This window comes from Orcinus orca, chromosome 1 (assembly GCF_937001465.1).
Source record: "Orcinus orca chromosome 1, mOrcOrc1.1, whole genome shotgun sequence".
Lineage (NCBI taxonomy): Eukaryota > Metazoa > Chordata > Mammalia > Artiodactyla > Delphinidae > Orcinus > Orcinus orca.
The window spans coordinates 162,924,853-162,946,102 of NC_064559.1; the positions used below are offsets into that span (position 1 = coordinate 162,924,853).

At 40.9% G+C, this 21,250-nt stretch overlaps 1 pseudogene; it reads right to left on the bottom strand.

Moving 5' to 3' along the window:
* Positions 1 to 2,952: 2,952 nt before the first annotated feature.
* Positions 2,953 to 3,132, bottom strand: LOC117202882 (uncharacterized; annotated as a pseudogene).
* Between the last annotated feature and the right edge of the window lie 18,118 nt (positions 3,133 to 21,250).

A 21,250-nucleotide genomic window follows, 5' to 3' on the forward strand; every position in this document is an offset into this window, starting at 1 on the left:
TTGTATGCCACTTCCTTACTGAATGATCTATTTATTTATGGTGGCTTTTAGTTGATTCTCTGTATTACCAGGTATACGACTATATTGTATGCAAACTGAGACAGTTTAATCTTCTCTTCTAATATTTATGCCTCCAGTTATGTATTAGTATTTCTGCCTCTAGTATAATGTAGTGGTAATAGTGGGCATTCTTAGGAGACCACTTCTAGAGAGTACGTCTAGCCATGTGGGGCTCTAGGACTCTTGACATGTGGTTATTGAGACTGAGGAATTTTATTAGTCTTAATTAATTTAAATTTAAATAGCTACTTGTGGGTAGTAATTACCATATTGGACAACACAGGATGAGAATTTCTTCATTTAGTATAATGCTAGCTTTTGGATTGAGACACACGTGGAATATTCAAAAGTCCTTATTTCATTGGTTTTTTAAAAATTAAAAAACAGCTGTTGAATGTTGTGAAATGCTTCTTCAGTATCTATGGAGATGATTATGTTGTTTTTCTTCTTATATCTACTAATGTCATGAATCATATTGAACCGTCCTTGCATTGGATTAAGCCCAACTTCGTTCTGATGTATTATTCTTTTAACTGATTGCTTCATCCTGTTTGTTAATATTTCATTTAGGATTTTTGAATCGATGCTAGCCATCTCTTGTGTAATCTTTGTTAGATTTTGATAGTAGTGAATTCTCACTTCTTAAAAAAAAAAAGAAAGAAAACTTGAAAGTTTTTATTTTATGACCTGACATAGTTTAAATACAACTGTCATTATTTGCTTTAAGGGTTTTGTAGGATTTTCTGGTGAAATTCTTTAGGTGTGGAATTTGGGAAAGGGAATACATCATTGACTAGTTTCTCTATTTCTTCTATACAGATCAATCTGTTTAGATTTTCTATATCTTTTAGGCTCAGTTTTGTTATATTGCATTTTCCTCAAAAATTGTTTCATCCAGATTTTTAGAAAAAAATGTTTGCAAAGGAGAATCGTATATTTAATTTATTGTTTCTTGATTGTACTCTCATGTTTCTATAATTTTTAGTAATTGCCCTTTCTCCACACCCCTCTTCCCCACAGCTTTTTCAGTGATTAGGTGACCTAGTATTTCATCTATTGTGTTGTATTAGCTTTTTAAAAGGAATCAGTCTATTTATTTATTTATTTATTCATTCATTCATTCATTCATTCACTCATTCTGATCTGTTTTCTAACATTAAATTTTTTTATTTATTAATTTATTCCTTCTGCTTTCCAACAATTTGGCTTTTTTTTTCTAACTTTTTGACATACGTTTGGTCCATCGGTTCCTGTACTTTTTAAAAAAAAAAAAAGATTTATTTATTATTTATTTCTTTTATTTATTTTTGGCTGCGTCGTGTCTTAGTTGAGGCACGCAGGATTTTTGTTGAGGCAAGCAAGATCTTTCTTTGAGGCGCACGGGCTTCTCTCTAGTTGTGGCGTGCGGGTTTTCTCTTCTCTAGTTGTGGCGTGCAGGCTCCAGAGCACATGGGCTCTGTAGTTTGTGGCACATGGGCTCTCTCTTTGAGGCATGCAGGCTCAGTAGTTGTGGCACACTGGCTTAGTTGCCCCGCAGCATATAGGATCTTAGTTCCCTGACCAGGGATCGAACCCACTTCCCCTGCATTGTAAGGTGGATTCTTTACCACTGGACCACCAGGAAAGTCCCTCCTGTACTTTCTTTTTCTTTTATTATTATTTTTGGCTGTGTTGGGTCTTCGCTGCTGCATGCCAGCTTTCTCTAGTTGTGGCGAGCAGGGGCTACTCTTGGTTGCAGTGCACGGGCTTCTCACTGTGGTGGCTTCTCTTGTTGCAGAGCACGGACTCTAGGCGCACAGGCTTCAGTAGTTGTGGCACGTGGGCTCCATAGCTGTGGCTCACAGGCTTTAGAGCACAGGCTCAGTAGTTGTGGCGCATGGGCTTAGTTGCTCCATGGCATGTGGGATCTTCCCGGACCAGGGCTTGAACCCGTGTCCCCTGCATTGGCAGGCAGATTTTTTTTTTTTGAATTTTATTTATTTTTTTATATAGCGGGTTCTTATTAGTCATCCATTTTATACACATCAGTGTATACATGTCAATCCCAATCTCCCAATTCATCACACCACCACCACCACCCCCTCCACTTTCCCCCCTTGGTGTCCATACGTTTGTTCTCTACATCTGTGTCTCTATTTCTGTTGGCAGGCAGATTCTTAACCACTGCACCACCAGGGAAGCCCACCTCCTGTACTTTTGAATTGATACAAATATTGAGGTATAAATTTACCTCTGAAACTGCCTTTGCAGTATCCCATGGTTTTTTAACTGAAATACATAAATCTCTAAATTTATTTTTAAATTTTATTTTAATTTCGATTTTTCTTGCTTTGTAAGAAGAGAATATTGCCATAAGCGTTTCTGCATTTTACAATTTTTTAGTTTGGGCACCTATTATATGACAAATTTTGTGAGTATAAAATGGGATTTGTAAAACCATAAGATGTAGTCTCCATTTTCAGATTACACAGTTTGAAATACATTGGCCCTCCATATCCACAGGTGCCACATCCACAGATACAACCAACGGCAGATCAAAAATACGCAGGGGAAAAAAAAAGAAACAAGAAAGTTCCTAAAAGCAAAATTTGAATTTGCTGCACTCCAACAACTATTTAACACAGCATTTACCTTGTATTAGGTATTGTAAGTAACCTAGAGATAATTTAAAGTGTAAGGGAAAATGTGCATATATTATATGCACGCACTACACCATTTTATATAAGGAACTTGAGCATCTGCAGATTTTGGTGTCCGCAGGGGTCCTGGAATCAATTCCCTGTAGATACTAAGTGACAACTATATATCAATTAGATTTGCTTTATATTTGTTGTTTAGATATTTATTATATTTATTTATTTATTTATCCATCTGCTTGATCTATCAGAGTCTAAGAGGATAAATTACCTCTTTTTTTAAAAAAATTTTTTTCCCCTACTACCACAGAATATGTGGTCAAGTTTCCCACATTTGGGGAAATCACGGGGGTCAGCACACCGTTGTGCAATGGATAAGCCATGCCCTGGGAAAACCACCTTCGTGATCGTGATATCTCCCCTGCCAGGTAAGTATGTAAATTACCTTTTAATACCATGATTTTATTGTTGTTAATGTCTTCTTGCATCTCTTATAATTTCTGTTGTATGAATATTGCTGCTGTGTAATTTGGTTCACTGATTTTCAAAATTCTTATAGCCTCATTGTGAATTGCACCCTTTACCATTACACAATATCTTCCTTGTTTGGCTTAGCGTTTTTTTAAACCTGAATTCAATGTTTTCTCATATGAATGGGCAACCTCAGCTTTCTTTCAATTTGCATTTGCCTGTTACACATTTTCACCTTTTTAACCTTTCTGGGTTAATTTGAGTTTTGCTTTGTGATTCAGTCTGATAGTGTTTTTGTGAGTTAATACCCATTTATACTTATTGATATAAGAGATATGTTTGGCTCTTATTTCTGTCATCTAGTTGTATGCTATATTCTCAACTTTACATACATTTTACTTTTAAAGTAAGTAATGGGTTTTTTGTACCAACTTTATTGAAGTATAATTTTCATATGATAAAGTGAATATCTTCAAAATGTACACTTTGATAACTTTTGACATAGGTATGGGTATATATGACTATGTATATATGTATACAACCATCACCACAATCTAGATAGTGTACATGTTCATCATGTCCCAAATTTTTCTCAAGCTTTTTGCAGTCTCTCCCTCCCATCCTAGTCCACTTCCCACTCACACCCCCAGCAAACACAGATCTGCATTCTACCACTATGGATTTGTTTGCATTTTTTAAGATTCTTCTATCAATGGAATCATACAATATATATTCTTTTTTTGTCTGACTTGTATTCACACAGCATAATTTTAAGATTCATCCTTATTGCTGGATGTATAATACTTCATTCCTTTTTATTGCTGAGTAGTAGTGTATTGCATAAATATACCACAATTTGTTGACCCATTCTCCTGTTGATGAACATTTGTGTTATTCCCAGTTCTTAGCTATTACGTATAAACCTGTGATAAACATTCATATACATACTCATATTAATATTGTTTTAAAAATTCTCTGTCTAAATTAAAAGTTATTCTCTTAGATAATACCTAGAAGTGGAATGACAAGATAGGTGCATGTTTAACATCATAAGAAACTTCCAAACTATTTTTCAAAGTAGTTGTACCATTTTATAGTCCTACTATCAGTGCATGAGCATTCTGGTTGTTTCACACCCTAGCCTACACTAGAAATGGTCAGTCTTTCTAACTGTACTTATTCTAATACACATGTAGTGGTATTTAATTATGGTCTGAATTTGCACTTCCCTAATGATATTGAGCTTTTTTGCATGCTTATTTGTCATCCATATTTCCTTTGGTGAAATGTCTGTTTAAGTCTTTTGGGTTGCTTTCTCATTACTGAGTTTTGAGAGTTATTTATATACATTTAACCTTTGATCAACATCAGTTTGAACTGTGTGGGTCCACTTATATGTGGATTTTTTTCCCAATAAACATGTACTAAATTATCTGTGGTTGGTTGAATCCACGAATGTGGAACTGGATATGGAGGGCCGCTGAAAGTTATAGATGGATTTTCAACCATATGGAGGGTTGAAAATCCACAAGGTTGTTCAAGGGTCAACTATAGTCTGTGTACAAGCACTTTACAGATATAAGCTTTACACACATTATCTCCCAGTCGATGGCTTGTCTTTTCATTCTCTTAATAGTATCTTTCAAGAAAAATTACGTTCTTAGTTTTTGATGAAGTCCAATTTATCAATTTGCTCTTTTATGGATCATGGTTTTGATGTTGTATCTAAGAAGACTTTCTAACTCAAGGTCAAAAATTTTCTTCTATGCTTTTTTTTAAGAAGTTTTATAGCTTGGGGTTTCACATTTATGTCTATGATCCATTCTGAGTTAATGTTTGCATGATGCAAGGTATAAATCAAAGTTCAATATTTTTGCAATTGGATATAGATTATCCAGTTGTCCTAGTACCATTTGTTGAAAAGACTATCCTTTCCCACTAAACCGCCTTTACACCTTTGTCAAAACATCTATTGTTCATATATGTATGGCTCTACTTATTGATTCTCTATTCTGTTCCATTGAATTATTTGTTTGCCTTTTCACCAATACCACACTGTTCTGATACCTGCAGCTTTATAATACATTTTGAAATCAGGTAGCGTTAAGTCTCTAATTTTATTATTTTTCAAAGTTGTTTTGGTTATTCAAGGTTCTTTATATTTCCATATTGATTTTAGAAATAGCTTGTCAATTGATACAAAAATGTCCACTGAGGCTGTGATTGAGATTGTGTTGAATCTATAGATTAACTTGGGTAGAACTAACATCTTAACAATATTAGGTCTCTGGTCTCATGAAGAAGATGCATCTCTCCATTTACTTAAGTCTTCTGTTACTTCTCTCAGCAATGTTTTATAGTTTTTAATATACAGGTCTTGCACATCTTTTGTCAGATTTATCCCTGAGTATTTCACATTTTTTAATGCTATTGTAAATATTATTTTCCACAACTTAAATTTCCAATTTTTCATTACTACTAAATAGAAATACAATTGATTTTTAATATTAATCTTGTATCTTGTGACCTTGCTGAACTCATTAGTTCTAGTAGCTTTGTTCTGGATTCCATCAGATTTTCTGTAGACTATAATGTTGTCTAAGAATAAAGAGAATTTTATTTCTTCTTTTCTAATCTGGATTCCCTTTATTTCTTCTTGCCTTGTTGCACTGGAGAGAAACTCCATTGCAATGTTGATAAAATGTGATGAGAGTTGATATCATTGTTTTGTTCCAGCGTTAGGGGGAAGCATTCATTCTTTTACTATTAAGTAGGATGTTAGCTGTAGGTTTTTCATAGATACCATTTAACAGGTTGAAAAAGTTCCCTTCTATTCCTAGCTTGCTAAGAGTTTTTATCAGAAATGGATATTTCATCTATTGAGATAAACATAATGTGTGTTTTTTTTTTTTTTACTTTGCTAATATGATAAATGACACTGGCTGATTTTTTAACATTAAACCAACTTTTCATTCCTTGGATAAACTCCATTTGGTCATAAGTCTTACTATTTTTATATATGTTCAATTCAATTTGCTAAAATTTTGTTTAAATTTTTGCCTCTATGTTCATGAGGAATATTGGCTGGTTTTTTGTTTTTGTTTTTTTTTTTTCTTTGTCCAGTTTTGGTATCATTGTAATTCTGATACCACAGAATTAGTTCTTTTTAATTTTCTGGGAGAGTCTGTGTAGATTGTGTAAAATCTTCCTTAAATGTTTGGTAAGATTCATCCAATGAAGCCAGTTGGGCCTAGAATTAGTTTCCAACTACAAATTCACTTTCTCTGACAGAGGGCAATTCAGGTTTTCTATTTCTTAAATGAGCTTTAGTAGTTTGTATTCTTCAAGGAATTTGTCCATTTCATCTAAGTTTTCAAATTTATTGGCATAGCAATGTTCATAATATTCCCTAGTAATCCTATTAATATCTGAAGTGATGTTGCCTTTCTTATTCTTGATATTGAAAATGTCTCTTATTTTTTTTCCTGATTAGCCCAACTAAAGTTTTATTGATTTATTGACTTCCTTAAAGTACAAGCTTCCATTGTCATTGATTTTCTCCATTGCTTTTCTGTTTTCTAGTCCATATTTTCTGCTCTGACCTTTACCATTTCCTTTCTGCTGCTCATTTTGGGTTTGATTTGCTCTTTTGTTTCTAGTTTCTTAAGGTAGAAGCTGAAGTCATTGATTTGAGATCTTTCTTTTTTACTAATATAAGCATTTAGTGCTATAAATTTTCCTATAGGTACTGCTTTAGCAGCATTCTACAAGTTTTAATATGAAGTATTTTTATTTTCATTAAGTTCCAAATACTTTATAATTTCCTTTGATTTCGTCTTTGACCCACGAGTTACTGACAAATGCAAGAGGGTTGGAGGGTTCTTTCCCTGGTCTTGGATAACTTCCTCATGTGTGTGCTGACCAAAACCCTGTGCAGCTCTTCAGAGTCCTCTGTCTGTGAGTCTTTCCTCTCAGTACTCTGTCCTGTGAATTCTACCTGCCTTTGTCTCTCTGAACTCTTAGCTTCATCTCCTCAACTCAGGGAGTCTTCTAGGCTCTGCCTGGATTCCTTCCTTATGCCAAAAACTGAAAACTCTCTCAAGATAGTAAACTGGGGCAGTTGTAGGGCTCACCTTATTTGTTTCCTGTCTTTCAGAGATAACTGTTCATTTCCAGCTGTCAAGAGTCTTGAAAAACATTGTTTAATATATTTTATCTGGTCTTTTTGGTTGTTTCTGGGTGGGAGAGTAAATTCAGTCCGTCTTATCCATCTTGGCTGGAATCAGAAGGTAGTTAGCCTTTATTTACAATTATTTATGTATTTATGACATTCACTATATAAATGGTTTTGATTTGTTATTTTTACGTATAGTTTTTCTGCTATTTAGGATGGTTTGTATTTCTGTTCTAGTGGTTACCATGTTAATTATATCTTTATGTAACACCTTTAGTTCTCTCTATTTTTTGGACAGTATCTATTAGTTTGTTACTCTAAGCAATGACACAATTAGTTTGCTTGTCTTCGTCTTCTTCTTCTTAACAAACCAATTTCAGTCAACAACATTATCTTTCTTAGTGTGCATGTTTGCATAGATACTTATGTAATTAAGCTTATATTTCAATTACTTGAATCTTCAGCTTTTTTCCCCTGTTCTTATTGTGTCTTTAGTATAATTTCTTAGTAGGATAGTGGGGAAAATGTTGACTTAAGACATATTTACCTTGGAAGTCCCAAATGCCTCAGTTTAGGATAGAGAGACATGTATCTGAGCCCTGGCTCTCTTAATTACCAGCTCTATTGTGACCTTGGAGTAGATGCTTAACCTATTAAAGCCTCAATTTCCTAGTCTTTAGGATGGGATAATAAGATCTCTCTTTTAAAACTGTGATGAGACTTAAAAAAATATAATACATGTGAAATGCTTAGAAAGCACCTAGAAAACTTTAGACACTGTTATTATTAATACAAGTAAAAATCAACAAGCAAACATCAATATAGTACATACCGCACACCAGGTTCTGGGATCGCTGCCTTACATTCCTTATTTCACTTAATCTTTACAATGAATCTGTGGCAAATTTATCGCCTTCATATTAGAGATGAGGGAGGGAGGCTACAGGAGGTTAAGAATATAACCAAAGTCATCCAGTACAGAAGTGACAATGGTGGGAATTAAAACCCAAATATTCTGATGCCAAGTTCAGAGCTCTCACCACTACCCCACAGTTGCCTTTATTATCCTGAACTCCACCCTGCTAATGAAAGCACGCACGCGCGCGCACACACACACACACACACACACACACGTGCGTGTACTCACTTTATTCTGAGAACAAACTTGGCCTTACAGCTCAGTATGTAGACAGGATACACCTGGGAGAATATAATTTGCCTGTTTTTCCAAACACTAGGTTCCGAGTCTGGCTTGCGAACAAGGTACAGATGGAAATCTTCCTGGACTCAGACCAAGAAGAGGAGAAAGGGTGGGAAAGGCTTGCCCCATGGCCTGCAGTAGCACTGAGTAAACCCAACTTAGACTGATACTTGGAGATTAGCTGGAGAAATCATGCCTTTGACTCCCACTGGCTGATCCAGCACTTCACAGAGTTCTTCAGCATCCACGCCCTCTTGCACTTTTCACTGCAGTATCATAGCTGGGGAAATGGAGGCTCAGAAACGTTAATGTCTTGCCCAAGGCAACAGAGCTAATTGGCGATGGGGCCCAGATGTCCTAACCACCTGTCCAGTGCTTTTTTCATGATATATTTCTGGCTTCGTGGAAGGCATTTACCCTCTCATACCCCACAGATGTGTAAGTCAATATGTAACTGGACATGTCCATGTCCTCAGCACTATACTATGAGCTGCAAGAGATAAAAAGACATAAAAGTTGTTCTTGTTCTCAATACTCATTCATTCGTTCATTCACTCATTCATTCATTCTAAGAATTCATTAGATGTCAGGCCCTGTGAGGAGAGCCCAATACTCCTCAAAGGGCTCATTGTGTAATGGAGGAGACAGATTCAGAAGCCGACGGCTCCGATTCAGGGGGAGAAGCTAAAATAAGAACATCTGGGGTGTGCTGAGCATGCTGTTGACAGTACTCTACTTTGCCTGTGGGATCCAGGAAGGCGTCCTTGAAAGGAGCTGAGCCCTGAAGGGTCCATAGGGATCTGACACCTGACACTCACAGAGGCAGAAGTGAGCCTGTGCACTCAGAGGACCACAAGTGCTTTGGCGTGGCTCAGGCGGGGGGAGGTGGGAGCAAAGCTGAGAGCGAGGCAGAGGTCGTGTGGAGTAGTCTCGACTCTCCCCTATAGATGAGGGAAAGACATTCTAAAATGAAAGCAGAAAAGCGGTGAGATGGTCAGATTTTTTTTAAATTGAGGTATAGTTGATTTACAATACATCTGTTTCAGGTGTACAACATAGTGATTCACAATTTCTAAAGATTATACTCCATTTATAGTTATTATCAAATATTGGTTATATTCCCTCTGCTGTACAATATATCCTTGTATTTTATTTATTTTGTACATAGCAGTTGGTACCTCTTAATCCCCTACTCCTAACTTGCCCCTCCCCTCTCCCCACTGATAAACACTAGTTTATTCTCTATAGCTCTGAGTCTGATTGGATTTGATTAGAAAACTCACTGGCGCAGGTCAGAAGAACAGACTGATGGAGTGGGAACAATGAAGAGGTTGGTCAAGGATAGGGCCCAAGCTAGGCGGTGGCAGTGCGAATGGGGAGGATTTCTCTGGCTAAGTAACCCCTACTCAGATCTTAAGGCTCAGTACAGACAGCAGCTCAATGGACCTTCAGTCTCATTGGAAGCTCCTCCTCTGGTGCCCTGAAACCCTTCTCCCAGGTCCATAAGCAGAGGCAGAGTTCGGTGGTGGTTAACAGCAATGGCTTTTTAGCTGGCTTTGAAGCTTTTTAAACCATTGCATCCTGCCTCAGTGGCTGCCTAGCTGTGTGACCTCGGGCAAGTTGCTTATTTACTCTGTTATCTAGGTTTCCTTATCTATAAAATAAAGATAATAATAGTACCTATTTCTTTGGGTTATTGTGATGATTAAATGATTAAATACATTTAAAGCACTTAGGACAGCGTCTTGCAGTGCTAAGGGTGCAATAAAAGTGGGCTTTTATTACCATCACACACATTCACTGTAGGGGAATTGTGTGTCTATGGGTGTATCTGACCAGTCTGGAAGCTCCTTGGGGAAAGGTGTCCTCATGCCCAGCAGAGAGCCTGGGACAGAGCAGGCTGTCAGGGAATATCTGTTGAATGGAATGGAGATGATGGTGAAGGCACATTCAAGAGCTAGTTAGGAGTTAAATCCCACTTCCCTGAGGGACTGATTAGACATGAGGAAGAGGGTTAGCAAGGAGAATAAAATCATTCCCAGGTTCTAAACAGGGACCAGTGGAGGATGATGGTGCCATGACTGAGACAGGGAGTTTGAGAGAAGGAGTTGATTCAGAGGGTCAGTGGCTAATCTGTCCAAGATCAAATCTATAGTAACTAGTAAAGCTGAGGTTGGAACCCAGGTCTGTTCATATTCCATAGACAGTTTATGTAAACTGCATGTCTACACCTGGCATAGGACCTAATGCAGCGGGTATTTAGCAATACATAGCAGATGAGCTGGTTAGTGCTTGAATGAATGGATTTGTTTGGTAGATGCCAGGGTATCAGGGTTACTTTTATTTTCATGGTAAACATATGTCTGTAGAGGTAGGGGGAAAGAAAGAAAAAAAGAAAGAGGGAGAGAGAGAGAGAGAGGGAGGGAGGGAGGAAGAAAGGAGGGAGGGAGGAAGGAAAGAAAGAAAGGAAAGAAAAGAAAAGAAAAAAGAGAAAGAAAAGAAAGTCACCATGAAAGATTAAAGAAGAAAGAACTAGTCAGCAATATTTCAAGTAAATAAACATGAGGCGCCGTCTTCCTTCTTTTTCCCTTTTTCTGACATATCAGGACATTTTTTATGATCTCCAGCTTCTTAACCTACTCTTGCAAACTGCTAGGAAGGATGACTAAAACTACCCAGCAGGAAGTTTTGCAAAGCCCAAGCCAAAAATCAAAAAAACAGACAAACAAACAAAAAGTGCTATCAAGGACTCTAGGAACATAGGAAAACGCCTGATGGCAAAGGAACCAGTCACACAGGCTTCTCTACGTACAATTCCTATGTCAGTCACCACCTCCTCAGAAACAGGTTTCTCAGGTTAAGCTGCTTTTGGGACTGGCATATAGGTGTTAGGAAAGAATTGTAGGCTGTGTCCCTATTTGCAATTGATAAGCTCTCCTTCAGGGCAAGTTTGGTGAGTAGGGTAGTAATAATTACAATAACTCTGATATAAAATTATATAATAGTTAACTTATAATATTAATATATTAATATTATATAATTATATTAATGCCTATAATTTTTGAATGTTTACTACTTTCAGAAACTGGTGAGTGCTTTCCATACGCTATTTCATTTAAACCTCACCAAATCCTACAAGACACTTACTGTTCTCCCCATTTGAGAGGGGGAAACTAAGCCTCAGAGAGATTAAGTAACCTAAGGCTCAGAGAGGTTAAGTAACTTGACCAAAGTCACTCAGCAAGTAAGTGGGGAATCAGGATCTGAACCCCAGCTTGCCTGATTCCAAAGCTCATGATGCAAACCCTAAACCATGCACCGTTTTTCTCCTCGACTCTGAATTAGGGGCTGTGCATGGTTTAACTGTATCCATGTAACAAACCTCGTTGAGGCAGGGAGCTCACATCTAACTCCAGGTATGACAAGATAAGAGTGTCCCTGCTCAAAGGCTCTTTGTCAGTCCAAAAGAATTAGAGGGGTGTTGTGCAGGGATCAAGAGACATGGATTCAGAGAACTAGGTCCAGATACTGACTTTGCCACTTACTGGCCGTGAGCTTCTGTTGCATCGGTTAAATACTCTGGGCCTCTGTTAGTGTCTTAGTTTTCATGCGCCTTTTCCCCTCCCCCCAACACACAGACTCTTTGGAATATGGAATAAAAGGGTTTATCTAAATGATCTTTCAAAGCTTTTAGAAAACTGATTTTGTTTTATTTCAACATTTGTATCTTTGCTAATAAAAACTTTTCTAGCTAAAATGTAATACATACTTACTAAAGAAAAAACATACCTGCTCAAGGAAAAGTACAAGAAAAAGTGATACACACTTGTTTAAGAAGGATATAGAGAAGTAGAAAGAAGTCTGATTCTTTTTAGTGCAAATGGGGTCACTATTGAAATTATGAATTTAAAGGACTCACAAAGAGGCTTGATACGTTTTAACATTTAACAACAACAATGAAAACTCATGTGCACACTTCTTGTCATTTTCCTAAATATTTCTTGACTTTCCTTTTGAAGACTTCTGCATTTCATATCTACCTTTCAGTGTTTAGGTATAAAGGCAAGTTCTTATGAAGCCTTTTTTATTCCTTTGATGACTGCAAATAAAGTAAACCCAAACAAAAACTTCTTGGGGTATTTTTTTTTTTTCCAAAATAATTCACTCCATAACCTCTTGCTAAGAGCCCACCGTGTCTGGGACTTACACAAGGAGACACACAGAATACAGCCTGGTGCTTGGTGAGGAGGCCCAAAGCCTAGTGGGAGAAAGAGTGAGTGAAGGTAAGTGCCCTGAGAGTGTGTAGGCAGAGCTATTAATCTGTCACAGAGGAAGGGACAAAGGCTGCGTCTGGAAGAGTGGACTGACATCCAACAGATGGCAGAGCCTTAGAAAAGCAACCACCTAGACAAGCTCTTGTTTGGTTATCTAGTGCTAGCGGGACATACAATTTATCTTCCACACTGGGGTACTTGATAATAAAAGGAGAACTACTGATAATTATTTCAGGACCTTGGGTGAAAACCAGAACTTCCTGGGCAAACAGGATCAGATGACCACCTGACTTCATGCTAACATTTTGTTATTGTGAAGAACAGGACTCTGAATCTCCTTCTTTACACATTGGAACCTGTGATGAAAATGACACGTTCAAAATGCTCCAGGGAAGCCTTCCCCACCCTGGCTAACTTCCTGAACAAGTTACAGAGGTTCCCCTAACAATGCTTTTCAGTCCTGTTGTTGGACTTTAGCATAACACAGTGAATTGTTCCAATTTAGGAGCACATTCTTGAAACATCCTTAAATTAGCTTCCTAGTACTGTAACGCAAGATTTTCCAAACCACATTGATATGCAGCCTTACGAGTTTGGGTTTTACCACAATGCTTTTGGTTAGGGCACTCAATGCCCTAACTCTAAATGTTTCCATTTGATGTTCCTTGATTTGTTTATTTATGTGTTTAGTTGCAATTCTAAAAAGGCAGCCAAGATTCTCTCTTTGCAGGGACTATTTGGAAAAGTCTTGGGAATTGAAGAGGAAATACAACATGTTTTAAAATGGGATTGGTGTCATCTAGATGTGACATCTGTTGGCATGGCATGGGCAAAAAGAATAGCATATACAAAGGCATGGAGGAGGGAACAAACATGGAGTATTTAGGGAACCGTATGGGATTCTCTGGCTGGAAATAGGATTGGGTATACGATGGGGGAAGAGGTGAAAAGGGTGAGTTGGGACTAGATAGTGAAGGGCCTTGAGTGCCACCCCATGGACTTTTGACTTCATCTTGTTGGCAATGATGTGTCTCTATAGCTATTCAAGCAGGATATTTATTTTTGGTAAAAGGACAAACCGAACAAAGCCAGGCAAAGGCAGTAATCCTGGAGCCAATTTCTCCTTTAAGGGCTTCCCTGGTGGTGCAGTGGATAAGAATCTGCCTGCCAAGGCAGGGGACACGGGTTAGATCCCTGGTCTGGGAAGATCCCACATGCCGCAGAGCAACAAAGCCCGTGCGCCACAACTACTGAGCCTGAGCTCTAGAGCTGCGAGCCACAACTACTGAGCCCACGCGCCTAGAGCCCGTGCTCCGCAACAAGAGAAGCCACCGAAATGAGAAGCCCGTGCACCACGATGAAGGGTAGCAACCGCTCACCGCAACTAGAGAAAGTTCGCATGCAGCGCAGCAACGAAGACCCAACGCAGCCAAAAAAATTAAAAATAAAAAAATAAAATAAAATAAAACAGCCCTGCCTCCCCAGGGAACCATAAAAAAAAAAAATTCTCCTTTCAGTTTTGCAGTCCTCACTTGCTCCAAACTTTCCGTTTACATGTTCCCTGAAATACCACCCCCAAGGGAATGTATATCAACTGACTGGTGATTACAGACACAAATTTCTTATTCTTTGCATTCAGCCAATCCCAGTCTAGGCTGTACTGAAATACATCCCTCAGCTCTATCCCTATGTCAGACTCTATGGATGAGAGGCCTGGGCCAGGCCCAGAAAAGTGAGAACAGGGGCTTCTGTCTTCTGACCACTCTGTAGTAAACTGCTCCTGAAGACTTCCGGGGGGGGGGGGAGGATTTATAATCTCCCTTCCCTTAGCCCTGTACCTAAGCCATGACTGCCTTGAGTCTAAGTCCAAAGTCATGAAGCAAATGTAAAAATGGCAGCTTTACCCTTCTCAGCTATTCAGGATGCCTAATAATGGACTGGCTTGAAAGATAATAGTTTCCTTGTCCTCACAGGTATTTGAACAGGCTCTAGGGAGGATTCTTGCAGGCAGTAGGGAATTGGAATCTGACAAACAGGACTCTACTCCCTGTCCAACTACTTCCAACCTCTGAGCCTCTGTTTTCTCAGCTGTAACACAGGATCACAGTAATACCTCTTTATAGGGTTATTGAGAAAAATAAACAGGATAATGATGGCACAAGGCCCAAGGCCCCGCGCTAAAATGTGCTCAGTAAAAGCTGGCCATAACCATGGTTAACACAATCACCTACCAGTGGTTGAGGTTTGTGCTTCCAATGGTGAGCCAGTCATTTATTTCTGGGTATGACCTCTAACGTGGAACATTACCCCAGTAAAAGCCCTACAGGCAAAGAATTAATACCACTGAATATTACTTTGCAAAGACCATCCAGCTGTGGGAGCCAAACTTCTCTTTCAGTTGGAGAGAGTGAGGAAGACCCAGGCAGGCCCAAGTCCACACATTAAGTTACAGACAGATTCAGGACCAGGTCTTAGGTCCCTCGACACTTACCCCATGCTCAGTGACATTCATTTTATGGTTCACTTTCTGTTAACAAGCAAAATTCAGGACCTCAGCAATCCCGTCTTCATTCAATAGACATCTGTCACTCAAGAGATTCGCAGTGGTATATTTAGATCTACACAGATCTAGATGTTCATTCAATCCTACAGCAAGGCCATGAGGCTGATCTTATTGTTAATTTCCATTTTATGATAAGGGAAGTGAGGCAGAGAGAACTGAAGTTACTTATTCAAGCCCTACAGCCAGCAAGTGGTAAAGCCAAGATTTGAGCCAGGGTTTGAGCCCGGGCAGTTGGGCTTCTAAGCCTGTACTTAATTACAACACCATACTGACCCTCCCAACGTGAAAAAAGTGTACTGTGTCTGCCTCAGAGAAGCACACTCCCTGGAGAAGAGACACAGTCCACAAGGGTGTGCAGTCACTGCTACAGGCACCAGGAGAACAAAAGAGGGAGGGTTTGTTCTACAAGGGGAAGAGGGAGAGAATTAGGAAAGCTGCCTGGAGGAAGTGACCTTTATCCACTTTCCAGAGCTCACTCCTTTTCCTCCAAATTGGTGAGCCTGGGGGAAGAGAAGGCATTCCCTGTAGATGGAGGTACCTCTGCTGAGGCTGGCAGGTGTGGACTAGCTGGGGTTTAAGGGCACCCAGAAGGAGGGAGGCCAGGACACCAGGTACTAATTCAGTGTGTGACGTGGGCAAGTTACTTAACCTCCAGGAGCCTCAACTCTCCCACCTGTATAACACTTGCTTTGTGAAGCTGTTTGAATATTACGTGAGGTCATGTGTATATACTTTCCAGTCCAGAGTTATTCCTCTTTCTTTATTTACATCTCATAAAACTATTTCCCTCAGTAAAAAACTTTTAATTGAGCCTATTCTTTTACACCTATGCTCACAGTAGCATTAGTAATAATCCTGAATGTCATTATTAGTCATTGGTAATAACAATATAATAATAATGTTAATTGATGTTGATTGAGGGCACTCAATACTTAATATGTGTCATCTCTATCTGATCTACTCCTCAGAACATATCTTAGAGATAGCTATAACTATCCCCATTTTATAGATGAGGACAGCAACGCTCAGAGAGATGAAGAAATTTACACAAAGGTCACTGGCTAGGAAGTGGCAGAAGTGGTACTCAGACCCAGGTCTGTCTGTCCAGAAGAATGTCTGACAGAGAATGCCCTGGGTTTGAGTTCATGTTGGTCTTGGCAATGTCCCTCAGCCTCTTTCTCAGAAAGAAAACAAACATTCTAAGCATTTTGCTAACACTGTGTAACACCAACGCCCTAGGGAGGGAGGGACAAGCCAGGCTGAAGCAGGAAGATGGTTCCATATTTGGAGGGTGGGCCTGGGGCAGCCGCCTAGTCTCCCAGCCTGGCTGTCCTGGCCAGAGCCTGACTGGACCTGGAACCTTGAGCCACCTTCAGGTGGCTCTGGGCAGCTGGGGGTGCCCAGCCCGCCCGCAGGGACTGTCACCCACCAGGGAGGCCGCGCGCTGGTAACCCAGCTCGTTCCCACGCGGGTGGCTCCCAGGCAGCAGGGAGTTAATCTGCTATCTGTTGGGAAGGCTTCCAGAACCCTCCTCCCAGCCTCCCAGTTTGCTCAGGGCCGGGCCCTTCAGAAACTGAAACCAGCAGGACGCCAGGCCCCGCCAGCGCTCGTGGGATCCTGCCCGGGATTACCTTCTATGGGGAGGCCCGGGAGGGCTGTGGGCGGAGCGGAGTGTGCAGCCTGCGCAGGGCCGGCGACGTGGCGGCCCGGCTCCCTCCCTCCTCCCAAGACTCACCCCCGCCCCTGCTCCGGGGACCTGCTGCGGCCCGGGAAGCACGTGGGTCCACCGGCCCCTCCCTCGGGGTGGCTGGAATCCCGGCCCCTCTCTCACCACCTCTGAGACGCTGAGTACGCCACTAAACCTGTGAGTTTCGGTTTCTTTCGCTGTAAAAGGGGGATAAATAATGCTTAGCCTCTGGAATCAGTAACATCTATCCAGTGCCTCTGATCCAAAAGAAAAGCTCCATATATGGTGACTGTATTGGCATCTTTGTCGTTAGTATTGCCGTTCTCGCGATGGGTTGGGCAGCCTGCCTTGTGAGGTGGTAAGCTCCCATCACTCAAAGTGTCAAGCACAAGCTAAATGAGATGGAAAAAGAGAAAAAAATTAGAACAGGAAGGGGGCCATACTTGCCATACCCAGATGCTGACCTGCTCATCTCAGGATCACCTGGGAAGTGCACACCATCTCAGATCCCCTGAATCAAAACCCCGATGGCAAGCTTTTTCTGAGTATAGCTTTGCTGCTTCCTTTTGCAAGCCACTGATCCAGGCCAATAATCCCTACATTGTTCCTCTTCAAAAGACCCTTAGGTTATTCCCTCCTACCCCATTGATTGTACAGGGTGCAAGATTTTATTGACCAAACTAGATTTGTTAACTCATAAGTAATTTTACTCTCTACATAAATTATTAGCCAAATACCCAGAGTTCATTCAACAAATAGTTGTTCATTCAAATATTTATTGAGTAACTACTGTGTGTCAGACACTGTGCAGGGTACTGGGGGATGGTACAGGAGCTCGGTCCTCAGGGGCTCTCTAATCTGGTGAGGGATGCAGAAAAGAAACAAGGATTTGACTACTGACCTTGAAGCCAAGGGAATGTGGCTGGGTGTAAGATGCCCAGTATTCCTACAGCAAGCAGATAGAGTTCCAGTAAAAAGCAAATAAAGTTGATGTACGATATCTCTCTACAGCCTCATTATATAGAAAGCTGGATGCCCCTCTCCAACACACACACACACACACACACACAAGACACCATGGCATTATCACTTTTATGGATTACATGAGGCCCAACAACATCTAAGGCCTTGTGAAGAAAGGGAGACCCTTTGGATCTACTTCCTGCTTGTGTGGCCAGTCTGCTTGACTGCCATGCACCCCTGAAACACTGAGAGCAGAGTGGCTGAGAGTGTGGGCTCTGAAGCTATGCTGCCTTGGGTAGGGTTAATTCCAACTCGATTCCTTACTAGCTGTGAGATCATGGGCAAGTTACTGTGTGATCCTAGGCACATAGGCAAGACCACTGTGTGCCTGGGTTTCCTCTTCTATAAAGTGGTCTGAATAGAACCTGCTTCACAGAGTTGCTGTGGGTTAGGGTTAGGGTTAGGGTTACGGCACTGAAAGCCGGTGTTAGGCACTCACCCTCTGAGCTGTTCTGACACTGCATCATGTGTGGCCTTTGATGCTCTCTCTGCCTGGACTACCCCTCCTTTTCTCCACCTGGGGAGCATATAGTTATTGGTGCAATGTCCTCTCCTTTCTAGAGCCTTCCTTGCTTTTACTTCACCAAGCAATTCGCTGCTTTTTCCTCTAAGTTCCTGTAGCTCTTTTTAGATACCTCTTACAGCACCTGTCATCCCACGATCCTTTTTCTTATTGTGGTTTAGGTGTTTTCTTTCCTCACTGGGTTTTTGAGTTCTTGAAGAGCAGGGGCCATATTTTATACATCTTTTCATCTCTAGGGACCAGGCAGTCCCTGGGACACAATAAGCACTTGCCATTAATTCTGTTGAATTAATGAACAGATGGGTGATGGATGGATGGACAGGTGAAGTGACTTACTTGCCCAGGACCACAGAATTCAAATGGATCTGCATTTAGTTTATGTTGGGAAAATTACCTTTCTGAGCTTCTAGTTTCTCATCTGGAAAACAGGTCTGATAATAATGGTCGATAATAATGTCCTGGGGTTGGGAGGGTTAAACGAGGAATGTATAGGACAGTGGTCAATAGTATAAGCTCTAGAATCAAATTGTTTGCGTTCTAGTCCCAGCTCCACCGTTCATGAGCTGTGTGAACACACTAATGGGCCGTTCAGAGAATTAAAAGAGCTATGCTTTATAGGTGCCTGGCACAGGGTAGGTATTCAGTAAATAAATACGTGTTCCCTTACCTGACCTTCTCCAAACCTGTAGGCCCTGGACTCTGAATGCTCAAAACAGCTGTTCAGATGCCACATTTTGCTCCCGGTGACTAATGTCCCTTAAGCCAAGGTTAGAAAGCTGACTCCAGAACCAAGCTTACATTTGAGAGCTGAATTAGAAGCAGGGGATATGGCTGACTCGTTTAATTAATAAGGAAACTTTTGAAAAGGAGCAGTTTAAAATCAGCAGACATGCCAAGGAAATTGAAAAGCAAGCACTGACCCACAATTTTGTATGTGGGTTTCACATGTCTCTGGAAGAGTCCCTTATGAATGAATAATGGATCGTACAAAACGAAGTTAATGTTTTACAAACTGTAAGAGCAGTGATTATTTTTGGAGCAAATTAGCCAACTAGTCAGTGCATGACATTGTAACAATTCTTGAATTTCCTGCTGCTTTTTGACAATATATTCTAATACACTCATTATTCAAAATTCTCCAGCATGTCTATTACTAAGCCAAAGCGTATTGAAGAGAAGAAAAGGTATTTCATTTTGGACCTAGAATCCCATCACACGCCCACATGAATCCCCCAAACCTCCTCCTTTTTGTGGGATTTGGAAAGGGCTGAAATGAGGGTGCCCAGGGCCCTGGGCACTGGGGTTGGCAGTGGTTCACCCAGCAAGCATTTGGCAGTTCAGCTGAGAGAGGAAATTGGAGAGGGCAGGGGCCCAGCCAGACCTAAAGGGATGAGCTGCACAGAGGAGGAGGGAGAAAGGCAGGAATCTTATTAGCAAAACCAGCTGCCTGCCAAGTAGGGCGTGTGTCTCAATTTCTGAAGGAAAGAGAAAATTGCAGCTGTTAGTTTTAACCTCAGGCCTTCAAAGATCGGGAAGAAAGTGGGCAGCGGGGAGGGAAGAGTCCGCTACTCTCTATTCCCCAAACAAACTCCCTGTATCTTCTACCTTCATCTTCCTTAACCTCACACCTCCCCATCCATACCTAGAGCCGCATCAGACACCTGTTCCAAGAACTCTTTCCTGATCTCTCCAACTCGGGAAAGATTGTCTCTCTTCTCCCCCATGTGCCCAGGGAACTCTCTGTCCCCATTTAAGACTTCTCACAGAGTTCTTTAATTATATGCCTGCCGACCTCCTTCTTTCTTTTTCCCCTCTTACCTTTCTCTTTTTTTAATAGCTTTATTGGAGGTATCACTGAGTGCAATGAGCTGCTTGAATTTAAGAGCACAATTCGCTGTGTACAGGCCTGGGAAACGATCACCACCACCGAGGCAGTGTACATACCCATCACTTCAAAATGTCCTCGTGTCCCCTTGCATTCTTTCCTCCTGTCTCCCCTCTCCAGACAACTGCTCATCTGCTTTCTATCCCTGTAGATCAGCCTGCATTTTCTAGAGTTCTATATACATGGAATGATACAGCATGACTGTTTTTGAACTGGCTTTATTCACTGAATTATGTTGAGATTCACCCATTCAAACCTTCACTCTTCCCTGGAATGTGGGTTCTGGTATGGGGTGGGGGGAATGGGGTACAGATCCTGGGCACAAAGGAAGACCCTTAATCAAGGACACCGGTGTGATGGGCAGACCTCTGGATTTGGCACCAGGATGGACGTGGATCTCAGCCCAGACTCGACCACCACCAGCTGTGTAGCCAGGAGGGGGTCATTCACAATCCAAGCCTCAGTTTCCTCATTTATAAATTGGGGTTGATGATAAACTCCCTTCTCTCCGGAGAGCTCTGTGAGACTCCCCTGAGCCAGGAGATAAAGTGCTCTGTAAACTGTGAAAGGTCAGTCCTGGGCAAGGGATTAGGCCTGGATCAAGGCAGCAGCACACTGGGAATGCCCCAGCTCCCAGGGCTATTTAAAGGCTGCCTTGAATCCAGGGGAGCTGCCCGGATTGGCGATTCTTCCCAAAACGGCCAATAAGAGCTATGCCTGGTGGCCTTTAATCCTGATCCAGTTACGAAAATG